Source organism: Heterocephalus glaber, unplaced genomic scaffold (assembly GCF_053883595.1).
Source record: "Heterocephalus glaber isolate CG9 unplaced genomic scaffold, H.glaber_assembly_v1.0 deba00001594, whole genome shotgun sequence".
NCBI classification, from domain to species: Eukaryota; Metazoa; Chordata; class Mammalia; order Rodentia; family Bathyergidae; genus Heterocephalus; species Heterocephalus glaber.
In genome coordinates this window covers 16,402,839-16,413,634 of record NW_028258369.1, presented here as the reverse complement: position 1 = coordinate 16,413,634, position 10,796 = coordinate 16,402,839, and the positions used below count along the sequence as shown (strand labels likewise).

The window sequence follows — 10,796 nt, the reverse complement described above, 5'->3', positions numbered from 1 at the left end:
TCATCACACTTTGCTTCCAATTTTCACAGTTGCCAAACTGGTCAATGCTCATCTCAATTAACTCATTGTTCCCTGGAATCACCTGTGTTCGCAGATGTCTGACACACTCCAACTCTCCTTTCAGTACAGTTAAACAGATTCTCTTCTTTTAGCCCCCAGACCTTCCTGAGCAGCACTCAACCGCTGTCACCTCAACCAGGATAGGTGTCCCTAATATAGGACCCGTAATACAGTCTTTCTTCAGAGTATTCATAGTGATGACTATTAATTCATTCAGGCTGTTAAGCACTTTATTAATAATTTATTCCTGCAACTTTACAATAGCCTTCTGAAGTTGTTATTCTTATCCTCACAATAAAATGGACTCTTGTAGGTTTGAAGACTTATATTTAAAGACTTATCTGAGTCCATTGGCATAGTAGAGAAGGAGCCAGAATTCCACAACAGACTGAAATTCTGCAATGGAGGGAGGGAGGTGTCTCCCAGACAGGAGAGCTGACTAAGGCACACCCGGAGCCCAGAGCCGGCCAACACTAGCACAGCATGTGGCAGGACCAAGGCCTGCACAGCTGAGGGCCGCCTACTGCTGCAGGGCACTTGGGGCCCAGGACTGCTGCAGCCAGACACAGGTGATGCCCGCTGGAAGAGTGTGACAGCCTGGGGCAGCGCGACTCCTCCTGACACCAGCGCTATTCCAGAGATGTGTCTGCGGGCGCTGGCCTGGAGACAGAGGCTCTAGGATCTGCCCTGCGTTAGGCTTTGCCAGCCTGGCACCGAGGTCTAAGGCACGGGTCCCGTGCTAACTGCCCTTGCTTCGCCTCAGGAAAGGCGTCTTGCTGCACGCTGTGCTTCCGGAGTGGGAGGTAGTGTTGGTGAAGGCCGGTCCTTGTCACCACTGCTGACACTGAGCTGGGTCATTCCTGAGTCTCACAGGTACAGGTCACACAGGCCAACAGCACAGCTGGCAGCGAAGCAGCCACAGCACAAGTCCCTTCCACTGCCGGCGGGCGGGGGAGCATCTGTGCCTGGTGCTGGATCAGGTCCAGAGGCTCCCTGTGTGAGCCCTGGCCTGGGAACCGCTGTGGTCCCTGAGGGTAATGCAGATGTCCTTGGCCGCCAAGGCTGACGCTGAGCTGGGTGCCACCTGAAACTCCAGCAGCTGCAGGCACCTGAGCAGTCAGGGGTGGGTGGCTGGAGTGCTCCAGGACTTGCAATGCTCTAGGCAGAAACAAGTCTGCCCATGGTGTGTGGGCCTCCACCGAGGGCCAGTGCAGGCCTAGAGGCTCCATCTCTGAGCTCGGCCCTACACACAGCGACTCTGGTTTCTGCCTGTGTGAGTCTTGCTGCAGCTGGCCCAGCACTGAGCTGCAAAACAAAGTCCTGTGCTAGCCGTGGTGACTTGCTACTTAACGGAAGGAGTCTTGCTCCCCCCACTGCTGCCTGAGGCTGGGAGGGGGAGGATCGAGGGAGTGAGCTTCTTGGCTCATGTGCTTCCAGCAGTTCGGTCTGCAGACGCTGGCGGGGGGCCGGGGATGGTGGGGCTCTACCTGGCGCCCACTTTCTCCTCAGCAGGGCTGGCACTGTTTTGATGTCTGAGGCCTGGACTTCATTCCCTCTCCCTCTCCCTAGGGCCCTCACTTCACACTGCTCGGGGCAGGGAGTGGGACGACATCAGCAACTCTTCCCTTCCTGCCTTCTTCAGAGCATCTTTTCTTTTTATGACACTAAGATCCGGTGCCATGGTCTCTCACATTGTGTCCTTAGGTCTTTGGACCCCAAGTTTTTCTTTCCATTTGTATTATTTTAACTTTTGTCATATTTTATTTGGGAGGGAGGGAGTTTGGAGTGTTATCACCCGTTTTCTTGTTCTCCCTATTAAGATATTGCTTTGTTTTATTTGTTTGATTAGGTCTTTCTCTCTCTCTCTTTCTCTCTCTCCCCCCTTTCCTTCTTCCATATCTCTCTCTTCTTTTCTCATTCAACTTTTCTCTCATTCTACTTTTTTCTTTATTCTTTTTTCATTTCTCCCCTAATTTCATCTCTACTGCTTCTGGTTTATCCCTTTCCTTGTTGGTTTTTTCTGTTACTGTTACCATGGGCTTTTTATTAGGATTCTTTATTGTACATTTATTACATTCTCTCCATTTTCTATTATGCAATTTTCCAAATTCTGTTTTTTTCAAGCTCTCGTTCCCTGCAACCTCTATCCTTACTAGTATAACCATTAGCCATTAACTACTATGAATCTGTAGACAGTTAGCTATATCTTACTACAGTTGAACACCGTTCTATTGTTAACGGAGGTAAAATTCCTCTACTGAGTAGATACCTATTGTACATCAATATGCTGTTTCTACTAGAGTTTGTGCTATTAACTAGAGATCTCACTTCTACAGTTAAGTGTGCTACACGGTTGGATCCTAGGGTTCATCACTATCCAGTTTTATTTGATACTACTGTGTTTGTTGATTTTACTACTTTAGCCAAGCTGGCTTAGATGTTGTTATCAATTGGTTTTCTCGTTTGTCAATATCTGGATTGCCTTGGGGTCATAAACAACACCACAGCCCATTCCCAAAGAACTGGATACTGGGATAAATAGGCTACATTCTCCTCTCCCAAAGAAACAGAAGTGGTTGGATCCTGAAACAGGCCTAAAGGCCAATATCTAGGCACATGTAGAGGACATTTCTGAAAAGGAGTCGTTACTTAAAGAGGTCTCAATACTAGCAATAAAGCCATCCGCTATAAACAAACCGCAAGTCTCAGCACAGAAAACAAACAATCAAACAAACAAAGAAAAGAAGAAAATGAGGAAACGAGGAAACAAAATACCTCCAAAAGCTTCCAAGTCCTCCAAAGGACATTCAGTGAACATCAAGGGAGAAGTAATCAAAAGCCACACAGCTGAAATATTTGAAACATCAACAGTGGAGATAACTAAACAGATCAATAATATGTTTGACAAATTCAAAGCACAGATAATTAAAGGCATAATGATCCTAATAAAACAAATAATAGATGAGGCTAGCTTACTGGATGAGCTAAAGAAAAGGATACAAACCATGAATGCCCAGCATAAAAAACAGTTGGAGTCCATAAAAATGTTTCAAACAGAAATCTTGGAGACTAAAATTTTTATTGAAATTATGGGCAACAAAAAATTAAACCTAGATCCTTATCTCTCACCATGCACTAAACTAGAATTGAAATGGATCAAAGATCTAAATATAAAAACAGAAACACTGAACCTGCTGGAAGATAGTATAGGTAGAACTCTTGAAGACATTGGCATAGGAAAAGACTTTAAAAACAAATCCTCATTTTCACATGAAGTAGCACAAAGAGTCAACAACTGGGATCCCATCTTGTTAAAAAACTTCTGCATACCAAGAGAAACCAACAACAGAGTGAAGAGACAACCCACAATGTGGGAAAAAATTTTTACCAGCTGTTCCTCAGACAAAGGACTACTATCTAGAATATACAAAGAACTAGAAGTCGATGGTGGAAGACGGGCATCACAGGGCAGCAAAGGAGCAAAGAAGCAGCAAGTCACAAGCGACAAGCAGTGGCCCTCTTTTGCTCCTTATGTCCTATCCAGGCAACCCACCCCTGGAGGAGGCAGCAGTCACCCCGGGGTGGGGCACCTTTCATCCCAGCATCGCACCACGAACCAATCCCAGCCTCACATCCTTGATCACAGCAGCACACACCCTGGATAAAGCAACCTCTGAAATGCCTCACCCACGACCGCATGAGGTCTGGGGGGACATCTCGACACAAGCCAGAGTGCCTGTAAACTTAGGACTCAGAAGACGTGAGGGAGGAGAATCACCACAAGTTCTAGGCCAGCCTGGGCTACAAGTGACATGCTGTGTAAAAAAAGAAAACCCTAGTAGAATTTTACGCATATGCTATCTCATTTTCTCGAAATAAATAGTTTTACTGCTCCCTTTCCACGCTGGAAAAATGTCGTAAAACACTTGTTACACTGTTGGTCGTGGTGGTACACGCCTGTAATCTCAGCTCTCTGGAAGCTGAGGCAGGAGGATCACCATGAGTTCATAACAAGACCCTGCCTCAAAAAGCAAAAAGCAAAACAGAATAAAACAAAAACTTGCTACACTGAAGAGAGCCTCAAAGACAATGATGTACAATCCCTCCCAAGCCCACTCTGCCTTATGAATTCCTCAGTCTCAGATTGTATTTGTGCGCATGGAACAGGGGTAGTGCATCTCCTGAGCCAAGCGGCCCCTCCAATTTTAAAGGAGCCTGGGACACCTAGTGGAGCCAGTCTATTCACAGACGGCCTGAAGGCAGTGATTGCAGACTGGAAAACAAAACTGAGGGAACCTCAGTGGACAGTGGGGAGTGGGAGTGGGGTGGAAGAGCGCCCTGGTGGTGTCAAGAAGTGAGTAGTCGGCCAGAGCATGAGAGAAATGTGTCGGAGGGAAAGATGGGGCACATCTGCACATGGTCTTAGGTAGGACCGGGTTAGCAGGAAGGAAGGGTCAGGGAAGACACAGATTGGGCACTGGCAGGGGGAGGGCCAGGACAGCATGGACCACTGAGTGGGGGTGGCCTTGGGAGCAGTGTGGAGGAAAGACCCTCTCCCTGGCATGTGACCTGTGACAAGTGAGCATAGGCAGATAAAAGGGGTGGAGAAGAGGATGGGAAAGCTTTGGAGGGCTGTGAAGTAAATTCCCCCCTTCTCTAACCATAGCGTGTTGGACTCGCCTTTCCCTCCCTCCCCCGTGGACCCGTCCACAGGGTGTTCTGTCACGTCAGAGCCTCTGTGCCCAGCCAGGGCTTTTATTGGCTGGTGACTTGCTGACCAAAGAAAGCCCAAGGGCGTGGCCACCTCAGGGACAGGTATATAAAGGGGGGTCAGGCCCACACGGGGCAGACCGCTGGGAGGAGCTCCCGGGAGAAGCATGGCCAGGTGTCCAGCAGGGCAGAGCAGCGGCCAGAGGACCAGGCCGAGAAAGAAGAGAAGAGCAATTTCAAGGCCTAAACTGAAGGGAAAGGCGAGTAGACATCCAAGCTCCTCCCCTTGTCCCCCTTGACAGCCCTCCCAAGAGGCCTGAGGTCCCCAGACTGTACCCTTCTCATGAAGCCCCTGCTCCCATGGCTCCGCCCTCTGTCCCCCAGCCAGTGCTCTTCTGTGACCTCCCCGTGTGCTTCCAGGTGGCCAAGAAGTCAAGCAGGGCCAGAAGACCCGGTCCCCGGACAGGGAAGAAGCTCTCTCCCCGAGCATCGCCAAGTCCTCCTCGAGATAGAAGAAGGAAACCCCAGCAGGGTTTGGCGGTCCTCAGCACCAACAGGGGGAGCAGCCCCAGCAAGATGCGCCAGGGCAGCAGCAGGGCCCTGGGCGCCCGGAAACGCTGCACCAGGAGAGGCCCAAAGAGAAGCCCTGCCAAGCTGGGGCGCAACAGGTCCACCCGAGGCCGAAGCCGAGGCCGCAGAGCCCCAGCCTCGCGCAAGACAATGCCAATGCGCTAGGCCAAGAGAGGTGGCCAGACACCTCGCTACCATCTGAGAGGTGGCCAGAGGTCTGCCTGCCTCTGCCTCCACTGAGGTAGACCTGAAAGTGTCCACCCACGCTTCCCCGTGACGGGGCAATAAACTAACTCTTGGCGACCTGAGAATGTGTCTGTGTGCTGTCTGGGGGCGGGGAGGGGACAAGGGAGGCAGGGAGGGAAGGCAGGAGGAGAAGGGAGGAAGGTGGGATCCTGTTCCCAGGGATTGAAATTGGAGGGGGAGGGAGAGGGGGAGGGAGGGAGGGGAAGAGGAGGAGGGGGAGGGAGGGAACTGCAAGGTGGGTTGGGAATAGAAGTCAGGGGAAGGGAGGGAGGGAGGGAGGAGAGAGGAAGTGAGGAAGGGAGGGAGGGAGGGAGGGGAGCAGGGAGGGAGGGAGGAGGGAGGGAGGAGGGAATGGAAGGAGGGAGGGTGAGGAAGAGCTGAGGGAGGGACTGAGAGGAGGCCTGGAGAGAGAGAGGGAGGGAGGGAGGGAGGGAGGGAGGGAGGGAAGGAGGGAACTGCAATGCGGCATGGGGGAATAGAAGTCAGGGGTAGAGAGGGCCAGAGGGAAGCAAAGCCAGAGGGGGAAAGGGAGAGAAGGAGGGAGGAACAGTTCCCAGCCCTCGCGGGCAGCTCCCTGCCTCTCTTCCTGCCTCCCTCACGCTTTTCCTCCCTCTGCCCCCTCCATACCCCGACTTCTCATGCCCTGTGCCATCGTGCAGTCCCCTCCCTCCCGCTATATTCCCCCTTTTCCTCCCACCCTCCCACAGTTCCTCCCTCCCTCCCTCTCTCTTTTCCTGCCTCCCTCCCTCTCTTCCCCTGACTTCTATTCCCCCATCCCGCACACACACACACTCTTCACAAGAGCCTGATTTATTTCCAATATCACTTCAAACTGTTCATGTAAATATTTCTGTCTACACCAATGGATATTTCACATGAGCCAGGCCCCTGGAGAGTTTGTGGACAGTCTTGGGTTTTCTGGTCTCTGGTCACTGGCTTCCCTGATCATCGTCAGAGGTGGCAGAGTTCCTAATGCTCTGTTGTCCTCCTCTGGCTCATCTTGTTTGAGATTCTCACCCAGCTAGTGATAATGGCCAAACTATGTTGGTCCTCTTCATTTCTTCAGTTTAAGGGAACCTGCTCTGGTGGGTGCTTTTTCCTTTGAACCCCCTTGAAGGGTCTTTTTACCTTCTTTTGGGTCACACCTGGAAGGACACAAGGAGATCACTGAAGAGCCCTGGTTTGGGGGAAGAAGAAGGAGAAATGAAGAAAACAGCGGCTTTGTGAGAAGGAGTACAGCCTGAGGACAGGGAAGGAGTTTTGTGATGTGTCAAGGCAAACAAGACAAGGAGCATGGACAGATCTATACCGCTTGCCCTTGAACTTGGCTGATGGAGCTTCTCCCTAACTAGTGTGCCTGGTCCTGCTAGCTTGAAGTCTGAACTTTGTGATGGAGGGTTGAATTTAGGTGGTGAAGGAGACCTTCTCTTTGCCCTCATTAGGGTACTTGGGGCTGCTTGTTCAGTATCTGTACCTTTGACTGGTGGTTTTCCGGCCATCTCCCTTACTCACTACCTCCCAGTGGTCTACTCCAGGTAAGGCTGACCTCCCTTATGCACCTGTCCCTAAGAGGGACATACCCTTGGCTTTTTTTGGTTACCGGAAATGGTTGCCACTAGGGTTAAGTCACCACCAAAAGCCATATAGACAAGGGCAAAGTGGGGCAGATCAGTTCAATGTGTATGGTAGAGAAGGTAGGGCATCTGCCTAGCATCCCCACAAAGCTCTCGTAAACTTATATTTCACCCCTCCAATCATGCTATCTCCAATTCTGGTGGATCACAAGGCAGGGAGTGTGACTGCTCCACACTTCTCCCCAGGACACCCCTTTCACACTCCTTTCAGTGGTTAATTCTATTTTTTTTTTGGTACCGGGGGTCGAACTCGGGTCCTTGAGCTTGTGCAGCAGGCAGAGAAACCACGGAGCTAATTCCCTGGCCCCAGTGGTACATTCTTAACCTTCCATGCTTCCACCATTATCTTGTGTGTGTTTTATCTGAAATTCCTCCATTGCTAACCTGGTTATATCTAAGTCTATGTAGAGATGTACTCACTTATCCCTCCAAAAAATGCCCAAATATTGGAAAATTTGAAGGAGGCCCATTAAGAATCAATGAGTCAAAGAGGAGGGCTCAAGAAAATGAGTTCAATGGATTGAATGAACATTAAATGCAACTTTCCTTAACTTGATAGTTCTATTAAAAATGATACCTACCTGAACTTTCACCCTTAAATTTCAATTAGTCCAAAGAGGATCCCACCTTCCTCCCTTCTCACAACATCTCCTGCTGTTTCCACACCACCTCCTGTTGTTCCCTCCCTCCCTCCCTCCATTCCTTCCTTTTTTTCATCCTCCCTCCAAGTTCTGTCAGTTAGGGGAAGATCCCAACTTCCTCTATTGTCACACTCTGTCCTGCTGTTGTTCCCTTTCTTCCTGCCTCAAAATTCAATCCCTCATGGGAAGATCCCAATTTCCTGCTTCCAATAGTCACTCCTCCTTCTCCATTCCTTCCTAACTTATGTTCTCCCACAAATTCAGCCATTTGGAGGAGAAGCCCACCTTCCCCTCATCTCTCAGCTCCTCCTTCTGTTTCCTTCTGTCCTTCCTTCCTTCCTTCCTTCCTTCCATTCTTCCCCCTGTAAATTTCAGTCAGTTGGAGGACATCCCACCTTCCTCCCTCATCACCCTTGTCTGTTCCCTTCTTTCCTTTCTCCCTCTCCACCCCCAGAGTGTACACACACACACACACACACACACACACACACACACACACACAGAGAGAAGTGGTAGATTTTATTTCCACATCACAGGAATGTGTTGGTGTACAATTTCAGAGTACCTCAGTGATGATGGGCAGACTGTTGTCGATGTCTCTAATAATCTTGATGTCTCTGACCTCTCATGGCACAGGAGTCTCAGATCATCACATGTGGGGCTGCAGTTCCATGGCCTATCTTTGTCTGCTCTGGCTAATTTTGAGTGAGTGTCTCTTTTAGCCTCTCGTCACAGGACTCCTGGATTACCTCTCATGGGGCTGGAGTCCCACGGATTGTGGTGGACCTGCTCTGGCTCATTTTGAAGACGTGCCTCTTCTGGCCTCTCTTGGCATGGGACTCGAAAGTCAGTAGGGGTGAGGCTGGGGCTCTCTACATGCTTTGGTATACTTGCTCCAATGCATCTTGGTAGATTTTCTCATCCTCATGGTGCTTTGGGATAAAACGTGTTGGTGCTTTCTTTCTCTTCCATTTACCAGCTCCATCGGGAGTGCAGGAGGAGATTTTTTCTTTCCGATAATGTTGACAGGGTCGCTGGGCCCTCCTTGATTTCTTAATCCCCTGGAAGGGCACAGTGTGATCACAGAAGCACAATGGTTTGGGAGAAGGAAGAGAGAAGTGAGGGGGAACAGGGCCTTCAGGAGAAGGGGTACAGTCTAAGAACAGGTATGAGTCTTGGAACATTGTCAAAGGGGACAAGGGGAGGACCATGCATCATCTCCTCACCTTGTTCATGAACTTTGGAGGTGAAATTGCCCTACTTTCTCAGCTGGGTTCTTGAGCATGTATTTTCAGTATCTTTATGACCCCATGGTATATGACTGGCCATCTTTACTAGGTGAGTTACTCCCAGTGGTCTACCCCGGGTGGACCTTTATATAACTGGTCCTAAGGTGGCCATGCTCTTTGTCTTGTTTGGTCTGCAAGCCACCAACCATTGGGAAGGCCATTGGGGGAGGGAATTAGAGATCACAAAGCATCATCTGGACAGAGGGAAGGGAGGGGGTATGATGAGTCCAACATGTATGGTGGAGAAGGGAGGGCATTTGCTTAGCAACCCCCAAAAGCGCTTCTAGATTTATCTTCCACCTTTCTTATCTCCCTATCCCCAACAGTGGTGGATTCTGAGGCAGGTAGACTAGGATTCCTCCACATACTTCCCAAGGACACCCCTTTCAGTGGTGCATTCTCTTCCTTCTATCCCTCCACCATTACCTAGTGTGTGTCTTACCTGAAGTTCATCCATGCTAACCTGGTCATATCTAGGACTATGTGGAGATGTGCACCATCCTTGTCTCCTACAAATTTCTCTTGTAGTCTTTGAAGACTATTTAATTCTTGAGTACCGCCAAGGTGCTCTGGCTTTCCAGTCCTTTTTCCAGTATTCAGTGAGGTTCCCTCAGTTTTTCTTTCCCAGTCTGAAATCGCTGTCTTCAGGCTGTCAGACATCAGTGAATGGACTGGCAACACTAGGTGTCCTAGTCTTGTTTAAAATCAGAGGGACCTTTTTATCTCAGTAGGTGTTCTACCCAGGCTTGGGTTTTAGTAGTGTATGAGAAATAAGGCAAGTATTCATGTTGTAGAAGTTATGGGGCATGATTGCATGTATGGAACTACAATCTAAGACTGATGGACTCATGGAGCAGAGTAGGATTTTCTGGCAATTGCTTAACATTACCTTTGAGGTTCTGATTAGTGCAACAAGTCTTTCTACAAAGTTTATTCCAGATTCAAAATGGAGAAATGAAACTATTTACAGAAAATATATAGCATATACATAAAATTCAATTCATTAAAATGCTTTTGGAGCTAACATGTTTAACATTGTTACTGGATAAAAGATTGTTATATTGTTTTCTTTTTCATTCATTACTTTTATTGGTACATTTTAGATATACAACATGAAGGCATTCATAATACGGAATTTGAACCCTTACATAATATATCTTGGTTGTCATTTTTTCCCCATTGACCTGTTCTCCTTTCAACCCCTCCATCCCTCCCTATTTACAAAGACTTTCTTTCCAGTTTTTTCATTTTCTCATATTAATTCCATTCCCTTCTTTCCTTTCCCCTATCCTTACCCCTGCCACTTCCCCTTCCCCTTTGCCCTGTTTCTTCCTATTTCACATTATCTATTATACCTTTTAGTCCTTTTTTACACTTTCAGTTTCTCACACCAGAGAAACTATTCAGTATTTACACATGTATGTCCTATTTATTTCACTTAAGAGTATTCCCTTAATGTTTATCCATTTAGCTATAAATGTCTCTAACTTCCCATTCTTTAAGGCTGAATAGTTATCCATTTAAAGAAAAAACCCCGACATTTTCTTAATCCAGTCACCAGTTGATGGGCAACTGGGGTGTTTCCATATTTTAGCTGTTACAACCTGTGCTGCTCTGAAAATGGGTTCACATATATCAGTGGAGTA

The 10,796-nt window shown here is 48.5% G+C and overlaps 1 long non-coding RNA gene across 1 annotated transcript; it reads left to right on the top strand.

Moving 5' to 3' along the window:
• Positions 1–4,782: 4,782 nt before the first annotated feature.
• Positions 4,783–5,651, top strand: LOC147823290 (uncharacterized). Its single transcript, XR_015444159.1, has 2 exons — positions 4,783–5,030; positions 5,191–5,651. It is a non-coding gene; the product is annotated as an uncharacterized LOC147823290 (long non-coding RNA).
• The last annotated feature ends 5,145 nt before the right edge of the window (positions 5,652–10,796 follow it).